The sequence below is a fragment of the Nelumbo lutea genome, chromosome 6 (genome assembly GCF_056320005.1).
Source record: "Nelumbo lutea isolate HS-2025 chromosome 6, American lotus-T2T, whole genome shotgun sequence".
In the NCBI taxonomy this organism is placed as follows: Eukaryota; Viridiplantae; Streptophyta; class Magnoliopsida; order Proteales; family Nelumbonaceae; genus Nelumbo; species Nelumbo lutea.
Window position 1 is genome coordinate 23,294,324 of NC_142689.1, and position 14,148 is coordinate 23,308,471.

At 35.5% G+C, this 14,148-nt stretch overlaps 2 long non-coding RNA genes and 1 other non-coding gene across 3 annotated transcripts; 1 reads left to right on the forward strand and 2 right to left on the reverse strand.

The window, feature by feature from the left end:
- Positions 1-3,915: 3,915 nt before the first annotated feature.
- Positions 3,916-3,996, reverse strand: TRNAL-AAG (transfer RNA leucine (anticodon AAG)). Its single transcript has one exon. It is a non-coding gene; the product is annotated as a tRNA-Leu (tRNA).
- Positions 3,997-4,802: 806 nt separating this feature from the next.
- LOC148847939 (uncharacterized) lies at positions 4,803-6,507 on the reverse strand. The gene is made up of 2 exons (XR_016101100.1): positions 5,951-6,507; positions 4,803-5,116 (listed from the first exon to the last, which is right to left on the reverse strand). It is a non-coding gene; the product is annotated as an uncharacterized LOC148847939 (long non-coding RNA).
- Positions 6,508-11,001: 4,494 nt separating this feature from the next.
- On the forward strand, positions 11,002-12,198 carry LOC148847940 (uncharacterized). The gene is made up of 2 exons (XR_016100452.1): positions 11,002-11,397; positions 11,886-12,198. It is a non-coding gene; the product is annotated as an uncharacterized LOC148847940 (long non-coding RNA).
- Positions 12,199-14,148: the final 1,950 nt, after the last annotated feature.

The following is a 14,148-nucleotide window of genomic DNA, read 5'->3' on the forward strand; positions in this document are numbered from 1 at the left end:
AAAACAGAAAAGTGAATAATTAGAGAAAAATAACAGAAAAGTGCAAAATACAGAAACAAAAACAGAAAAGTAAAACAAAAACGTGCAAATAAATTCAGAAAAAAATAGAAAATAAAACAAAAAAGTGCAAATAAATACAGAAAAATACAGAAAAATAAAACAGAAAATTTCAAATAAATACAGAAAAAATAGAAAAATAAAACAGAAAAAGTTAAGCAAAATCTGCATATGAAAATTAAGCAAAACTTTAAGCAGAAAATCTACATTTGAAAATTAAGTAAAACTTTTAGAAATTTTACCATATTGAGTTTGCAGAAAATTGTTTGTAGAAAATACAAAAACCATATGTTTGCAGAAAATAAAAAATCCAAAATAAAAAAGAGTTTTCATCATTCTTTGACATCATCTGATCAACATCATCATTCACATAGCCAATGTGAGTATGTGAATCTCTATAATTAATTAAGCAAAGAATTTAGAAATAAATAATTAAGCAAGATTAATTAAACAAAGAATTAAGCAAAAAATTCAAAGAATCAATTAAACTCACAAAAAATTTCAAAGAAGTAAGCATTTTATACCTTCAGGCCCTTCACGGTGGGCTCAGGCTTGGTCACAGGTGATTGCCACTACAAGTGCGCTGCTGCAACTATTGTTGCCGCTAGAAACCCCCACCCACCACTGCAAAATCGCCTGCTAGTGCAAAATTATCGGTCACCGCTACAAGTCGATCACCGGACCTGTTATTGCTGGAGCTTGGAAGTGCTGCAAAATCAAAGATGGCCACCATTGATGAAGCTCACCGCTGTTGTCGATCACTGTGAATCACCATCGGTCATTGTAGGTCATGGCTGTCGTAGGTGTTCAGTTGGGTGTGAGGGCTGAGAAGGGGAAGGGTTAGAACGAAAATGGGAGTTCTAGCCCTAAACATTCATAAGATTTGGGATTGGGGATATGGGGGTCATTTTATTTTTTGTTTTTTATTATATTTAAATCAATGAAAAATGACAACTTGCGAACCGCTGCCCAGGTCGAATGATTTAGTGGTTCGACCGCCCAGGTCAGTGCTTTTCTAACTTTTTCAATGGGTTTTAATGACTTATCGATTTATAGTATAATCGGACCTAGGGGCCGACTGGTTATCGGTTTTTTTGGTCTAACCAGCCAGTTCGATTTGGTTTTGAAAACCATGCTACTAATCTCTAATATCTTCCACAATACATAATAAACTCACCTCTTGCTAGTGGAAAACCTGAAATGAAATGAACAATCCTTAGCAACCCTGATTCTTTGGTTGCACTTCGTTAAAAATCCCGATTCTTTGGTTGCAATACAAATAAATTTGCACTAATGCAAAATCATGGTAGTGCAAATGATTTGAGTGTAAATTTAACCTATTTTTGTTTCAAATTTTAACTTATTTTGTTTGATTATAGTAGAAATGAAGTAAATTAAGACATGAAGCAGAATAAAGTAAAATCCAAAACAAATTAAATAAGAATTTGCACTCCCATGCATTTGTACTAGTGCAAATAAATTTAAATTTGCACTGAAGCTAAACACACAAACTTATGGGCAAAGATACTCCATGCAAAATATATCAAGAGTTCAAACTTTTGGTGCATGAAAATCAGAAGTTTCTCCTATATTTGGAAAGGAATTTTGAAGTGTCAACCAATCCCATAAAAGAGGTTGTCTGTGGTTGGTGGCCTATGTGTGGAACATTAATCTTTCTAATGATCCATGATTATGTGTTGATGTTGGTATAAATCCTATTCAACATTTGATAATATAAGATGGTGATGTGTGACTGCAAATCATGATGAGTAGAGTGTGGGTAAAGAATAGTGGGCAGGAAATCTGGTTTGTTGGTGATTAAGAAATTGAATATATCTTGCCCTTTTTGCAATGTTGTTGATGAATCTTTGGAGCATAGTTATTTGAGAAAATTGTGTCTTTTTTTTTGTTTTGTTTGGAAACGTTGCTGTTAGGTAGGACGTTTCTTGGAGTAACAACAATACTTTCTGTTTGGTACTAGTGCTCTGTATCTATTTTCAGCACCGGTACCCATTATAGGAAGTCCACGTTACTGCTACATCACGTCTTTGTTGGCAGCAACGAGCTTCAATCTGAGAAAACGTCAAATTTAACATTGCTCCAAACTGCACTTTCTCGATTTCCAAGACAACTTAGAGCGTCGTTTTTTATAAATAAACAGTTCTAAACAAAACAGACATTTCCTGAAACACCGTTTTTTCTGACCTGCCAAACAGATGCTTACAAAACAAATTTGGTTTGGCAAGAGCTTTGCAATCCGTTTTGATGTAAACACTTACCACGGAATCTTTGAGTGGTTTACTTTTTACTTTTTGGCTGAATCAATTCAGAATGGGCTCCATTCCTAATATTGACTCACCGAAGATTGTATGAATTTTCTCATCAAAACTTTATGGAATTATGGCCACTACTAATCCTTGTGCCCCAAATATGGTTTTTGGCCGGCTAGTTTCACTCAGTCAATCCACAAAACCTCCAAATGGTTATTTGAAAAGCAATTTTGCTAGTCAGATGTTGGATTTGTGGTTATGAGACCATGTTGGCTCTCTTCTCTTATATTTGTTCGTGCCATTTCCTTCAAGGAAATGCTACCTTTAGTATCTGAAGCCACAACACTAATGGAGAGTATCAAATTTGCCATTTTTATGGGCTTTTCTTATACCATCTTTAAAGGTGATATTGAAATTGTAAAAGTTTGAGGAAAATTCTCATCTTTTTTCGAGTATCTTTACTCTAATTGCTAGTTGTAAAATTACTTTTTTTTAATAACCAACAAGAGTTGCTACACTAGCGGGGTAGCATGCCCTCAAACATCCCATAAGCAAATTAAATTAAGCTCCTTAGGGAGATTACAAGGGTTAAAAGAAATCGGTCCATCAGCAGAAGAGATAGGTTTATTTGTAATTCAGTTAGCTGCTTGATTTTCCTCCTTGTACACATGCCTATAGACGATTCCACACTCCAACTTGTTCTTCATTTGCATGCAGTTTGAAGTGATATTACTAAGGTTCCAAGGGAGAGAAGACAACCCCTTGAGACATCGAATGGTAAGGTCTGAATCTCTCTTCAATAATGATCGAGTGGTCGCAAAAGTTGGCCACCAAGTTGTGAGCCTCCCAAGCCACCCACGCTTCAGTAGAGTTGATCGTGGGAGTGCCTAAGAAGTAGCCTTTAAAGTCCAAAATCTCACACCAGTGGTTCCTTGCGATAGCTGCCACAGAACACTATCATTCTTCTGACAAGAAGCATCAAAATTAATTTTAATTTCTCTAGGATAGGAGGGGTCCAAAAGATGGCTTTCCACCTTCTTAACTCTTTGGTTGTAAAATTACTTAAATCACCTTGATGGTTCCTCAGTTATCTTCGTTCCTAGATCGGGTAACCGTGTTATCTTGGATAGTGTTTTTAAAACTTGACCAGATTGTGTGGTTGGACCAAAATACCAAAAACCAATCACCTACATTTCACCCTAAAACCACTTTTTAACAAAAAAAAACCATTGATTTGATTAGTGAATTATTAACTCAGACAGTCAGACCATCGACCTGAACAATAGTTTTTGACCATTTTTTTATTTTTTTACTAGAATAGGTTGTCCATTCGACCTAGGAACCGGTCCTTGATGGTCTAGATCGGGTAACCAACTATGTATACAATCCATGTAAGTTTGCTCTTGTGTCAAAATGTACAAACGTGGTCTATTGCTCCAAGTTTATCTCTTATTATATTCCTCTTATTAATATACTTGTATACAATACAAACTATATAGGGTGGGTTTTTAGTAAAATTGTTAACAAATGGGTGGTTTGGTTTAGGACAAATTAACGTTGAATAATCTCAAAAGTTAGACAAAACTAATGTTGAGAGTGGGATTTGAACCCACGCCCTTTCGGACCAGAACCTTAATCTGGCGCCTTAGACCAACTCGGCCATCTCAACAAATGATAATGCGTTTTCTCGAAATAATTTGATAGCTAAGATGGTTTTGCTGCATAAATAACATAAACTATATTTTATGATAACTGACTTGGTTAAAAGCCCAAGAAGTCAGATAACGTTGGCAAGTCACTTCAAAGTGGCTAAAGGGGACAGCTCTTCAACTAGCTGGTTAAAAGCCCAAGAAGTCAGATAACTATGTCTGTATATAGTTATATGCTACATTCATGGAAAGCCAGAAGCCACTGTGCTTCAGCCCTATTAAATGGGCATTTTTTTTTGGTATTACATACTACATTAGTAGGAAATTGAGAGTGAAAAATATGAATTTTATTCAACCTTTTCGAGTTGGAACGGGTTGAAGTTGGAGTTTGTTTAGGCTCAATTTAGAAAGAATACAAATATAAATATATAGAGTATAACAACAATATACTAATTTTTTAATAGGAAATAAGAATACTTGAGAAGTAAAAAAAAAAAAAAAAAAATCAAGAAATCAGGCCAGCCCAAGGCCAATCCAAAGTCAACCAAACCCAAAATCATAGACTCATGGGGTTGGGGTTCAGCAACTCAGGTGGGATTAAGCTAGACCTCAACCGGATATAACCCAGCCCGATTTGCACCCATGAATCTAGCATGTGACCCAGATCACGTGGTGATTGCAATATTTGGATACAGATATTACAACATACTAAAACCAATCAAAACTGACCATGGCTTATTAAGCATGACCATATTATATATGTAAAGGTATTTGGACACAGCTCACTCATCTTATTATATATAATGCATTGCATTCTGCCATTCTCTAATACTCCATGAGAGAGAAACATTTATTTATTTATTTATTTATTGGTGAAAAAAAGGACTTATTTCAATTGCATGAAAGAAATTGGGTCACAACCTGACTAATCTTACATTGTCGTTTCCCAATTCCCAATTCCCAATTTGATTTGTCCCCTTTGCCAATGGGCCCAAGCATCCAATCTCCAGTCTGCAGCCGGCCTCAGTTTATGTATGTCAACAGTGTAAACAGAATACAGCGGCACAGTAAATGGAATACGCAAACCGGCTGGTTATTGGCATCCCCCTACTCAAAAAGACAAACCGACACCTGATACTTCTGAGAGAGAGAGAGAAAGAAAGCCCAAAGAAACATGAGTCCTATTGTATGCATCACAATTCACAAATCAAAAGACCCATTTGACATATATCAAGCTACTGGGCTTGGCTCTAATCAGGAATACAATTATCACAATGAGCTGAGGGTTATAACATGGACATGTGTTTGCTTAATGTTAGTCCTAACACTAATCTGTCAGTCTTCAAGAGTAATGGGTTCATCTGGAAGCTGGGCCAAAAGTGTTACAGTCCAAGGCCCACTCCATGGGTAGACTCTCCCAAGTGTCAACCCAAGTCTGAAGTCTGTACATTCATAATCCTTTCACAGGCTAATAGCCTTACACACCCCCGACCCTTGAGACACCAATTATTGCGTCAAAACAAAGCATGTTAATTTAATGTGTATACGCTTAAAGAGTTCTTGGTGATTACTGATTAGGTAAATGCAAAATATAATTAACGTGGGTTTTAATAAATTAATGCCCATAAGTGTTGGAAGAAATTAAACTCCAGGGGCAATTTTAATACAGTACTAAATCCACCAAGATTGTTGAAAAATTTCAACTACCCATTTTAAATCAGAGAAAAATAATCATCCTTAATATATACACTAGTTTACATGTTTTGGTTCTTCTCCTGTAAAATTTGGAAAGATAACTGTAGAAAGGAAATGCATCACAATGGCGATTTTCATAGAGGTTGATAAGCTTGTAAATATAATAATTTGTAGAAACTATGTATGAGCTTGAAATGGCACCAAATTAAGAAAGAAAAGAAGAAAGCAAAGCAGAAGTAAGTAGAGTAAATGATCACAGTTTTTCAGTTCATCACAAACCTTTTTAATTTCCATAGCGTTTGGGCATTAATATAAGCTATAGATAGGAAACAACATTTAAGCTGAAACAGTCAGAGGGCAACTCTCCTTTGGCGGGTAAAGCTGGAAGCAGCAAATGCAGGTAAAGCATCAGACTCTCCCATCGCCACAGTCTGCCAAAGGAGGGACACCCTACAACTGGTTCGCTTATAACCTGATCGTCTCGCCGCGCCATTTCTTTTCTTTTCTGCTGCTTCTGGATTGTGCTGGGGGCTGCGTTACAAGCTTTATAGTAAGCCCTTTCTGTGTGTTCTCCAAAGGATGGAATAAGCCAAGGCAACAATGGCATATGCTGGAGGGTTATACCGTGGATATCCTTGGCAGCTGGCTGCTTTGGCTTATTGGAGGGAGTCCAGAGCTTTCCTTTCTGTTGTCAACTCTTTATCACCTATGTTTACAAGGTGAAATCGTGAAGAGGGAAAAAAAAAAGAGAGCATTGAGGTGGTGGAGGAGATGCCCTCTTTTGTCATTGTTATGGGTGGTGGTAGCGAAATCTGGGCCTTTGAGAGGCATATGCCGAGTCATATTATTCTCCCTTCTTGTTTCTTTTATTACTATTTTTTTTAAACAGCTTCTGAATTACATTCACATTGTACTCATTATTATTACTATTTTTCTTCTGTATTTTATTTTTCGTAGAATCGTTCAACCCAAAAGCTTATACTGTTAAATGAGATCGTAATTTGTTAGTATTATTATTATGTGTATTTTTCAAGGAATCATTCAAACTAAAATCTTAAGCTATTAGGTAAAGTTGTATTAGCATTTACTAGTCGGGATCTATTGCATGCACGGGCTTTGTTACTTGAAATTGAAGAAGAAGGAGCACGTGACATATTCCCAGTCACACTAATTGAAGTCTGTTTAAGCCCAAGTCAAGCATTAGTTTTTGGGTGATGTATAGTCGGTCCAAGTGTAGTTTTATTCATATATCAATATCTAATTGAGTTTTTTTTTTTTTTTAAATACAAACTTTCTTGTGGTTTTAAAGGAAATTTATATATGGATTTCATCTCTTCTCTCCATCTAGTTCAGCTTCTTATAAATAGTCATTTGCTTATGGTCCTAAAATAATAAAATTACTTTTAACTATTATTATTTTTTATTTTTTAAATGAAATTTAAAAAAAAACTTTGATAAATTGTATAGGAAATGGTTTAGCCTCACCCATTTAATGAAATGCATAGTACCATGCACCAAAAGTAGATAGGAGTCTTGTCCCTTATAGGGGTGCAGGTGGGTGGAAATTGAGCTAATTGGGTTTAAGGTCAACTCAGGCTCAAATCCTAAATATTGGACCTAAGGCCCTGAGTGCAAATTGAGCTTGAGGCCAAGCGCAATCTTTCCAATCCAAGCCTAACCTAAATTAAAAATTGACATACTCGAGTTGTGTCCAAGCCCAAGTTAAGCTTCGGTTGGTCAATTGGGCTCAAATGGACCTATTAGGTTCAATTCACTAAAAAGTTGCATGTGTATAGTTGGGTTGAGCTTGGATTAGGCTAAGGTTTAAGCCCGAGCTAGAGCTACGTAGAAGTTAACTTTGAGACCAACACAAAAATAGAAAATCCTAGTCTAAATATTGAACCTAACGCTTAAGCCCTAATTGGGCATGTGCTCAAGCACAATCTTTCTAACCAAACCCTAGCTTGAACTAAAAATTGACATACATACTCGGGTTGGATCCAAGCTTAGGTCGAGTTTGGATTGGTCAATTGGGCTCAACTGGGCTTATTAGGTGCAATGCACTAAAAAGTTGTGTCTCCCTATTTATCATGTATGCACATTAGGTTTAAGTTGGGTAAGGTCACTAAAAAGTTGCTTGTATATAGTTGGGCTATGCTTGGATTAGTAGGGTTAATTCAAGGTAGAGCTACCTCCTACTAGAGGATAGTGCCAAGCCCAACACTAAAAATAGAAAAGCCTAGGTTGGCTCAGGTCCAGACCGATGACAAAAAATTGAAGCCCAGCCCATGCAAGAATGTGGGCCGGGTAAGTTCAAGCTTAGATTGGGTGCTCAAGTTGCACCTGTAGTCCGTTGCATACAATTGTACATGTTACGTATACAGGGCGTGCCTCATGCTATAGGGTAATTTGAGATTGGGTCAAAACAACTACAAGGAGCCTTAAGGTATTCCCATTTGACCTGAGTCGGTCTACGTCCAATCCAAGTTTTCTAAAATGGAATCTAAATGGATTTTAAATTTTTATTAAATTTTCATTTTTATATAATTTTCTTCTATTTTATATAAGTTCTTATGTAGTATGTGCATTATGCATAGTAAAGGTCTCAACATTAGGATACAGGTTCTATGTGCAATATATCAAGCCCATGTTTGTTATGTCAAATGGATTTTAAATCAGAATATTATTAAAACTATCAATTAATATTTTTTTGGTATTTAAATTTCTTATTTTTATTAGTGTTTATTAAGTTTGATTTTTAAGTAGAATTGAAATGTTTTTAATAAGCCTTTTAAGGAAATTAAATTTCTTAATTTTTATTAACTATTATAAGACAAGTGTATTTTAATTTTTACTAAGTTTTATTAATAGTTATTATTTTTAAGTAGAAGCTTAGTGGATTTTAAATTAATAATTTTTTTAAAAAATATTTTTATTTTTGTTGTTATATGTTTTATTGTTTAACCTCAACCTGTTTAGGTTATTTGATTTATTAATAATTTATTGTATTGTGTTGTATTATTATTCCCTTCCTCTCTCTCTCTCTCTCTCATTCACACTCTCTCTTAATTGTCTCTCAATAATACTATACAACTTTATTGATAGCATGATATAATTTGTCCAATCAAAATTGACAATGATTATTATTTTTTTTAAATTTAAAGCAAAAAAAAAAAAGAATGCAAAAAAAAAGAGAAAATAGATATAGCTTTCCTAAAAGGAGTGACATGCTGGAATGGAATTCAAATATTAGAAAATTTATGCTTGCATTGATGAAAGATGACTTACACAGATGCTTGCTTTAGATCCACCAGTCCAATATATATTAGGGCTATAAATGGATTGGATTGAGTAGATTATAAATTTGATTTATGAGTCCATTAACAGTGCATTTGAGGATATTTGCTGCATTTTAAATCAAGATTTCAATTAATTATGTTAAAGGCATCATATGTTTTATTTACTTTTATTAATGTGATTCATGCATTTTTTGGTTCACAATGTGATTCATGAATCACAGATTTTTCCTTGATTTATATTGAATAACATGAATAAATTAAACTACAGGAGTTTCTTTACATGGTCTTAAAAGAGAACTCGGATTTGGTCCTCACGCAATCTTTACAATGCAGCATTTTCCTTTGGCTCAGTTTGGAAAGAGTACAGATACAAATATATGCAGTGCAAATACATACAAAATATAAGGTTTTACGCTCTACAAATTTGTGTTTATACTCATTACAAACTGAGCCTTCAAACCAAACATAGCCTACCAGATCACACTTTTCTCCTTGAAATCACCATTTTTGTTCTTCAAATTGATTTAACTGTTTAAAAAATAAGTTACATAAACAAACATAGCAAATATAAAAACTCTAAAGTGGCCGCCCCACCACCTGGATTAAAGTTTGGGGCTTAAAAAATAAAATAAAATAAAAATAAAAGAAATAAAGAATTGATGGATTATGAATGTGAAAGCTTTATTCTAGGGAACCCGCTCACTCCTCTTACTAACATTATTTTATTTTTTTTAAGGGTTCATGGCCTGATATGGCCTCATGGAACCAAGGTTCAAAATATCGTTACATATTGGCCCATATCGGCTGATATGTATCCTATCGGGGCCTTCTTGATATGCCCCTACAAGAGATGTATCGAGTCAGGCTATGATTCAGAGGGTATCCGGGACTTAAACCGACCCCTCTGAACCAGTTTAAAAATAAATAAATAAAACACAAAAAAAAACACCAATACAGACCGTCTACTATATCAATATTTAGAACCTTGCATGGAAGTACACAACCGGGTAGCCCATTCCTCAACCTTAGTGTTGAGTTAATTAGTGACAGCAGCTTCCATTTTCTGTTCATTTCAACCCATTTTAGCTACTAATTAAAGATTTCTTACATTAAGGCGGCCAAGCATTAAGTATGTTAATGAAGCAAGAACAACTAAAATTGAAGATAAAGAATAACAAAGATCAAAACTTCTTTATTCCAGTAGCTGATGCAGTGACCGATGATGGGGATGTAAGATATTTTAGCTACTAATTAAAGATTTCTTACATTAAGGCGGCCAAGCATTAAGTATGTTAATGAAGCAAGAACAACTAAAATTGAAGATAAAGAATAACAAAGATCAAAACTTCTTTATTCCAGTAGCTGATGCAGTGACCGATGATGGGGATGTAAGATATTTTAGCTTCGTCCAAATTTCATGCTCCAACTTTAGAAAGCTCAAGCAGGACATTTTTGAATTCTGATCATACTCCAACGGACACAAACACAATTCAATTTGGTTTGATTCACTTCACCCACAAAGCCAAAGGGCAAAAAAAAAAAAAAAAAAAAAAAAACGAAAGGACAGAAACGGATTTAGCTAACACGTCAAGCGGGTCCACAACGTGAAGAATGAGGCCTACTACCCATTCATGGGCCCATGAAGAGCCTGCAGTTCTGTCTTTTGTGGGTTTGATTCTGGTGATCATCTCAAACTACTGACTCGTTGTTTGTAATTATGATTGTGGATATACTGGGGCTTTATAAGAATGGAATATTGTGCCCAAATCACTCTACTAAACAAAACAAAACAAAATGAATAGAATTGTTTTCTTATACAGTCAAGACTCCGTGTCCTTCCCACTCTGATCATCTGGATAAGGTTGACGCCACCACCCATCAGACTGGGTGCCCACCTACACTAACAGCCAGAGCGACACAATAATACTCTTAACAGTCAAGAGTCAAGAATCGAACTGAAGTGGGTCCTATCGTACCTTCTCTCTCTTTTCTCCCCTTATCCATACCATAGGTCCCATACATATGAGATATGACGCCTCTTCCTCTTCCTCTTGAGTCTTGAACTCTTGATTGCGTTAGTTCAGTGTCTTGAGTGTACTTTCTGTGGTTATCCAAAGAGGAGTAAGGTGAAGTGAAGCGCATCAAAGTGATGGGGAAATCAGTGGCCGCCGGGAGGTTGAAGCATCAGACGGTGATGGTGACGGAGAAAGCACCACCTATGATGATCACCATTACTAGGGTGACCTCGTCGGGAAGAAAGCTTGATACCATATACGAAGACGCAGTCGACCCACATGGGCCGTGTGCCAAGAAGAATCAGACCTCTGAGATGTCTTGTGGAGATTCAGACGCAAGGTGGTGAGAGTCTGACTCCATGCTCCATGATCACAACAACACCGCCGCTTAATTAGGGAGAGCCGGAGACATGTATGTAATCTGTAAATTCTGTTTCATCTCTACTTTATTCATTGTTTTCTTTTCTTCTCTGTTGTTTCTCCTCCTCCTCACAGACAGTTTTTTTTTTTTTTCCTTTTTTACGGGTTTTCTGCAAATACTTGTAACCAGGGTTCATTTGGTAATGGTTACAATAGCTGAGCTGAATCGCACATTACTTTGTTTTTTAATGAATTAGATGTTTGTGTATAGTAATGAGCCCAATTTCAATTTCATCTAGGAGTTACAACCTCTTTAGCAACTTACTAAAAGACAAAACAATAAACCATTCAGTTCAGCCTTTTCATTCAGCTGCTATCAAACGGCTGTTTGAGGTTGTAAGCTGAAATGGAGGACCCAGACCGACAAACTATTGGGTCAAAGAAAACAACATTTATTTTCTTTGTTTTGTATTCTACCAAAATTCAAAATCTACATCTATCATCCATGGAAAGTATTTGTACACAGTTTTTTGTATACAGGATTAAGGTAACCGACTCCACATAATTGGCACAAGACTTGTCTGATGATGATGATGATGATAGGGCGTTTCATTCTATGAGCAAAACTCAACACTAGTTGCCATTTATCTCCTCCCCATCAAGACTGAAGAGGGATGTAATGCAGACAATATTCTTGAGAGAATTTTTAGAAGGCGTAAGATATTTTGATTTTCACTGCAATCCAATTAAAACTCTGTTCAAGGTTTAGGGTCTGTATGCAGTGCACCCATCCAAGTACCTAACCGAGACCAACATTTTTTATAAGCAATTAACTGGAACCAGCATTGTGTAACAACATTTCTATTTACTATTAGTTAAACTTCTTGCAGTGGGTAGCACACACAATGAAAGTTTTTTTTTTTTTTTAATGCAAGGATACATCTTGCTACGCCAGTTAAAGTTATGATACCTGTGTAACTTTTGCACCCAAATACTGACTAGAAAGGATTTAACCACACAGAGAGTGGAATGTGCAACATTTGGTATTATACATTGGAAACTCTGAAGAAAATAAAAACTAAAGGGAAAATTGATAAAACCTCCCATAAAGTTTCTGACCATTGTTGAAATCTCTCCTGAAGTTTAGTAATTGCAATCACCTCTCCTAAACTTTTTAATACAGTTGCAAGTAGACCCCTCTTTCCAGAATCTTTTAAAAGAGGGCATGAAAATGTTCAAAATACCTATGCTGTTAGTATTAAGGCTAGTTTTTATTGGAAAAAGAAAACAACAGAAACAAAGAGAATTTAAAGTTTCAGCTGTCTTTGACTGATTGATATGAAGGGAAAATTTAGAAAATAAATCAATTTCAGAACAGAGATTGGAAGGGTATGTGGTAGTGATTCATATGAAGAGATTTTAATACATTTTTTTTAAGAAAATTCTACCAGAAGAGGCCTACTTGCAACTATGTCAGAAAGTTTAGGGGAGGTGATTGTAATTACCAAACTTTAGGGGAGGTTTCAACAAAAACTTCAGGGGAGGTATCAACCCAAAACTAAAAACTGACCTGAACTTACCATAGAGAGCCTGCTATCAAACAGGTGGTCAGGTGCACCTGAATTGGTTGACAATCATTTTTTTTTAGTTTTAGCCCAAATCTCCATAAAGTAAAAACTATATAAGCATAAAATACTACTCTTAAAGCATGATATCTAGTCATGCATCAAGAATATCTCCCATACATGTATGTTAAATTCATGAGAAAATGTTTTCTATATATGGCTGAACACAGTGCCTTCATAGTACTTGTATGGTTTTTGCTTTCAGAAAATCCTTTCTCCTTTTTGTATTATTGTATGTTTTTTTCCCTTTTGGATGGCTGATGCTGTATACGACCATCATCATCATCTAAGCTGTCTCAATTATATGAAATAGGAATTAATTGGGTTTTATGTACAAAAAGTAAGATTATAATCAAGAATTAAAATATCAATACAATACGTGTAATATGCAATGTATTTATATATATATAAAGCTCTGCCTATATCTATATTTGTATTTGAATTATTTGATATGACACCTGATATAAATATTTTGAATTTTTATTATAACCATAAATTACAAATTTATTTACAATCAGTTGTCATGAAACTCTCTCCAAACCTAGACAATGTGGTTCCAGATAACTAATCTGGATTTATGTAATAGCATATAATTGGGATAAGGGCCATAAGGCTTAATAATGATGATGATGATTGAAGAGACATAAAGCATTTGGGTATCTTAAAAAATTGTAAAATAAAGCTTTCTAGTTACTTCCAAAGCCTTTGTAACTGGTAAGTTTTATTCTCATAAAAAAAAGCACGCTGAAGGAATGGAAAGTTATATTCTCATAAAAAAAAGCACGCCGAATGCAATGTACCAGATTAATGTAAGTCGGCCCTCCTCCCCTTTTAATTGCGCATATGTAATCAATCATGAGAATGCCACCACAAAACAAAGTGCCAATCAGCTGGCTGGTAAGATTTCCAACTGGTTGGAATGGAATCCCCCCTGCACCTGCGTTGGGGGTTATGGGTTGGGGATGGGCTATCCCCTTGTGTAGCCCTTCACAAGATATATATATATAAAAGAAAAAGAATGCAGCCACAAAAGCAAATACCATCAATTCCATTGAAGATATTGCTGCAACTAGGGCATGGTAGCTGCTGGAAATCTGGCGTGGATACACAGGCATCAAGCCTGAAAAGGTTAGATGAACAATTCTGGGATCGAGTAGGGGCACAAGTCTGGTGGATTG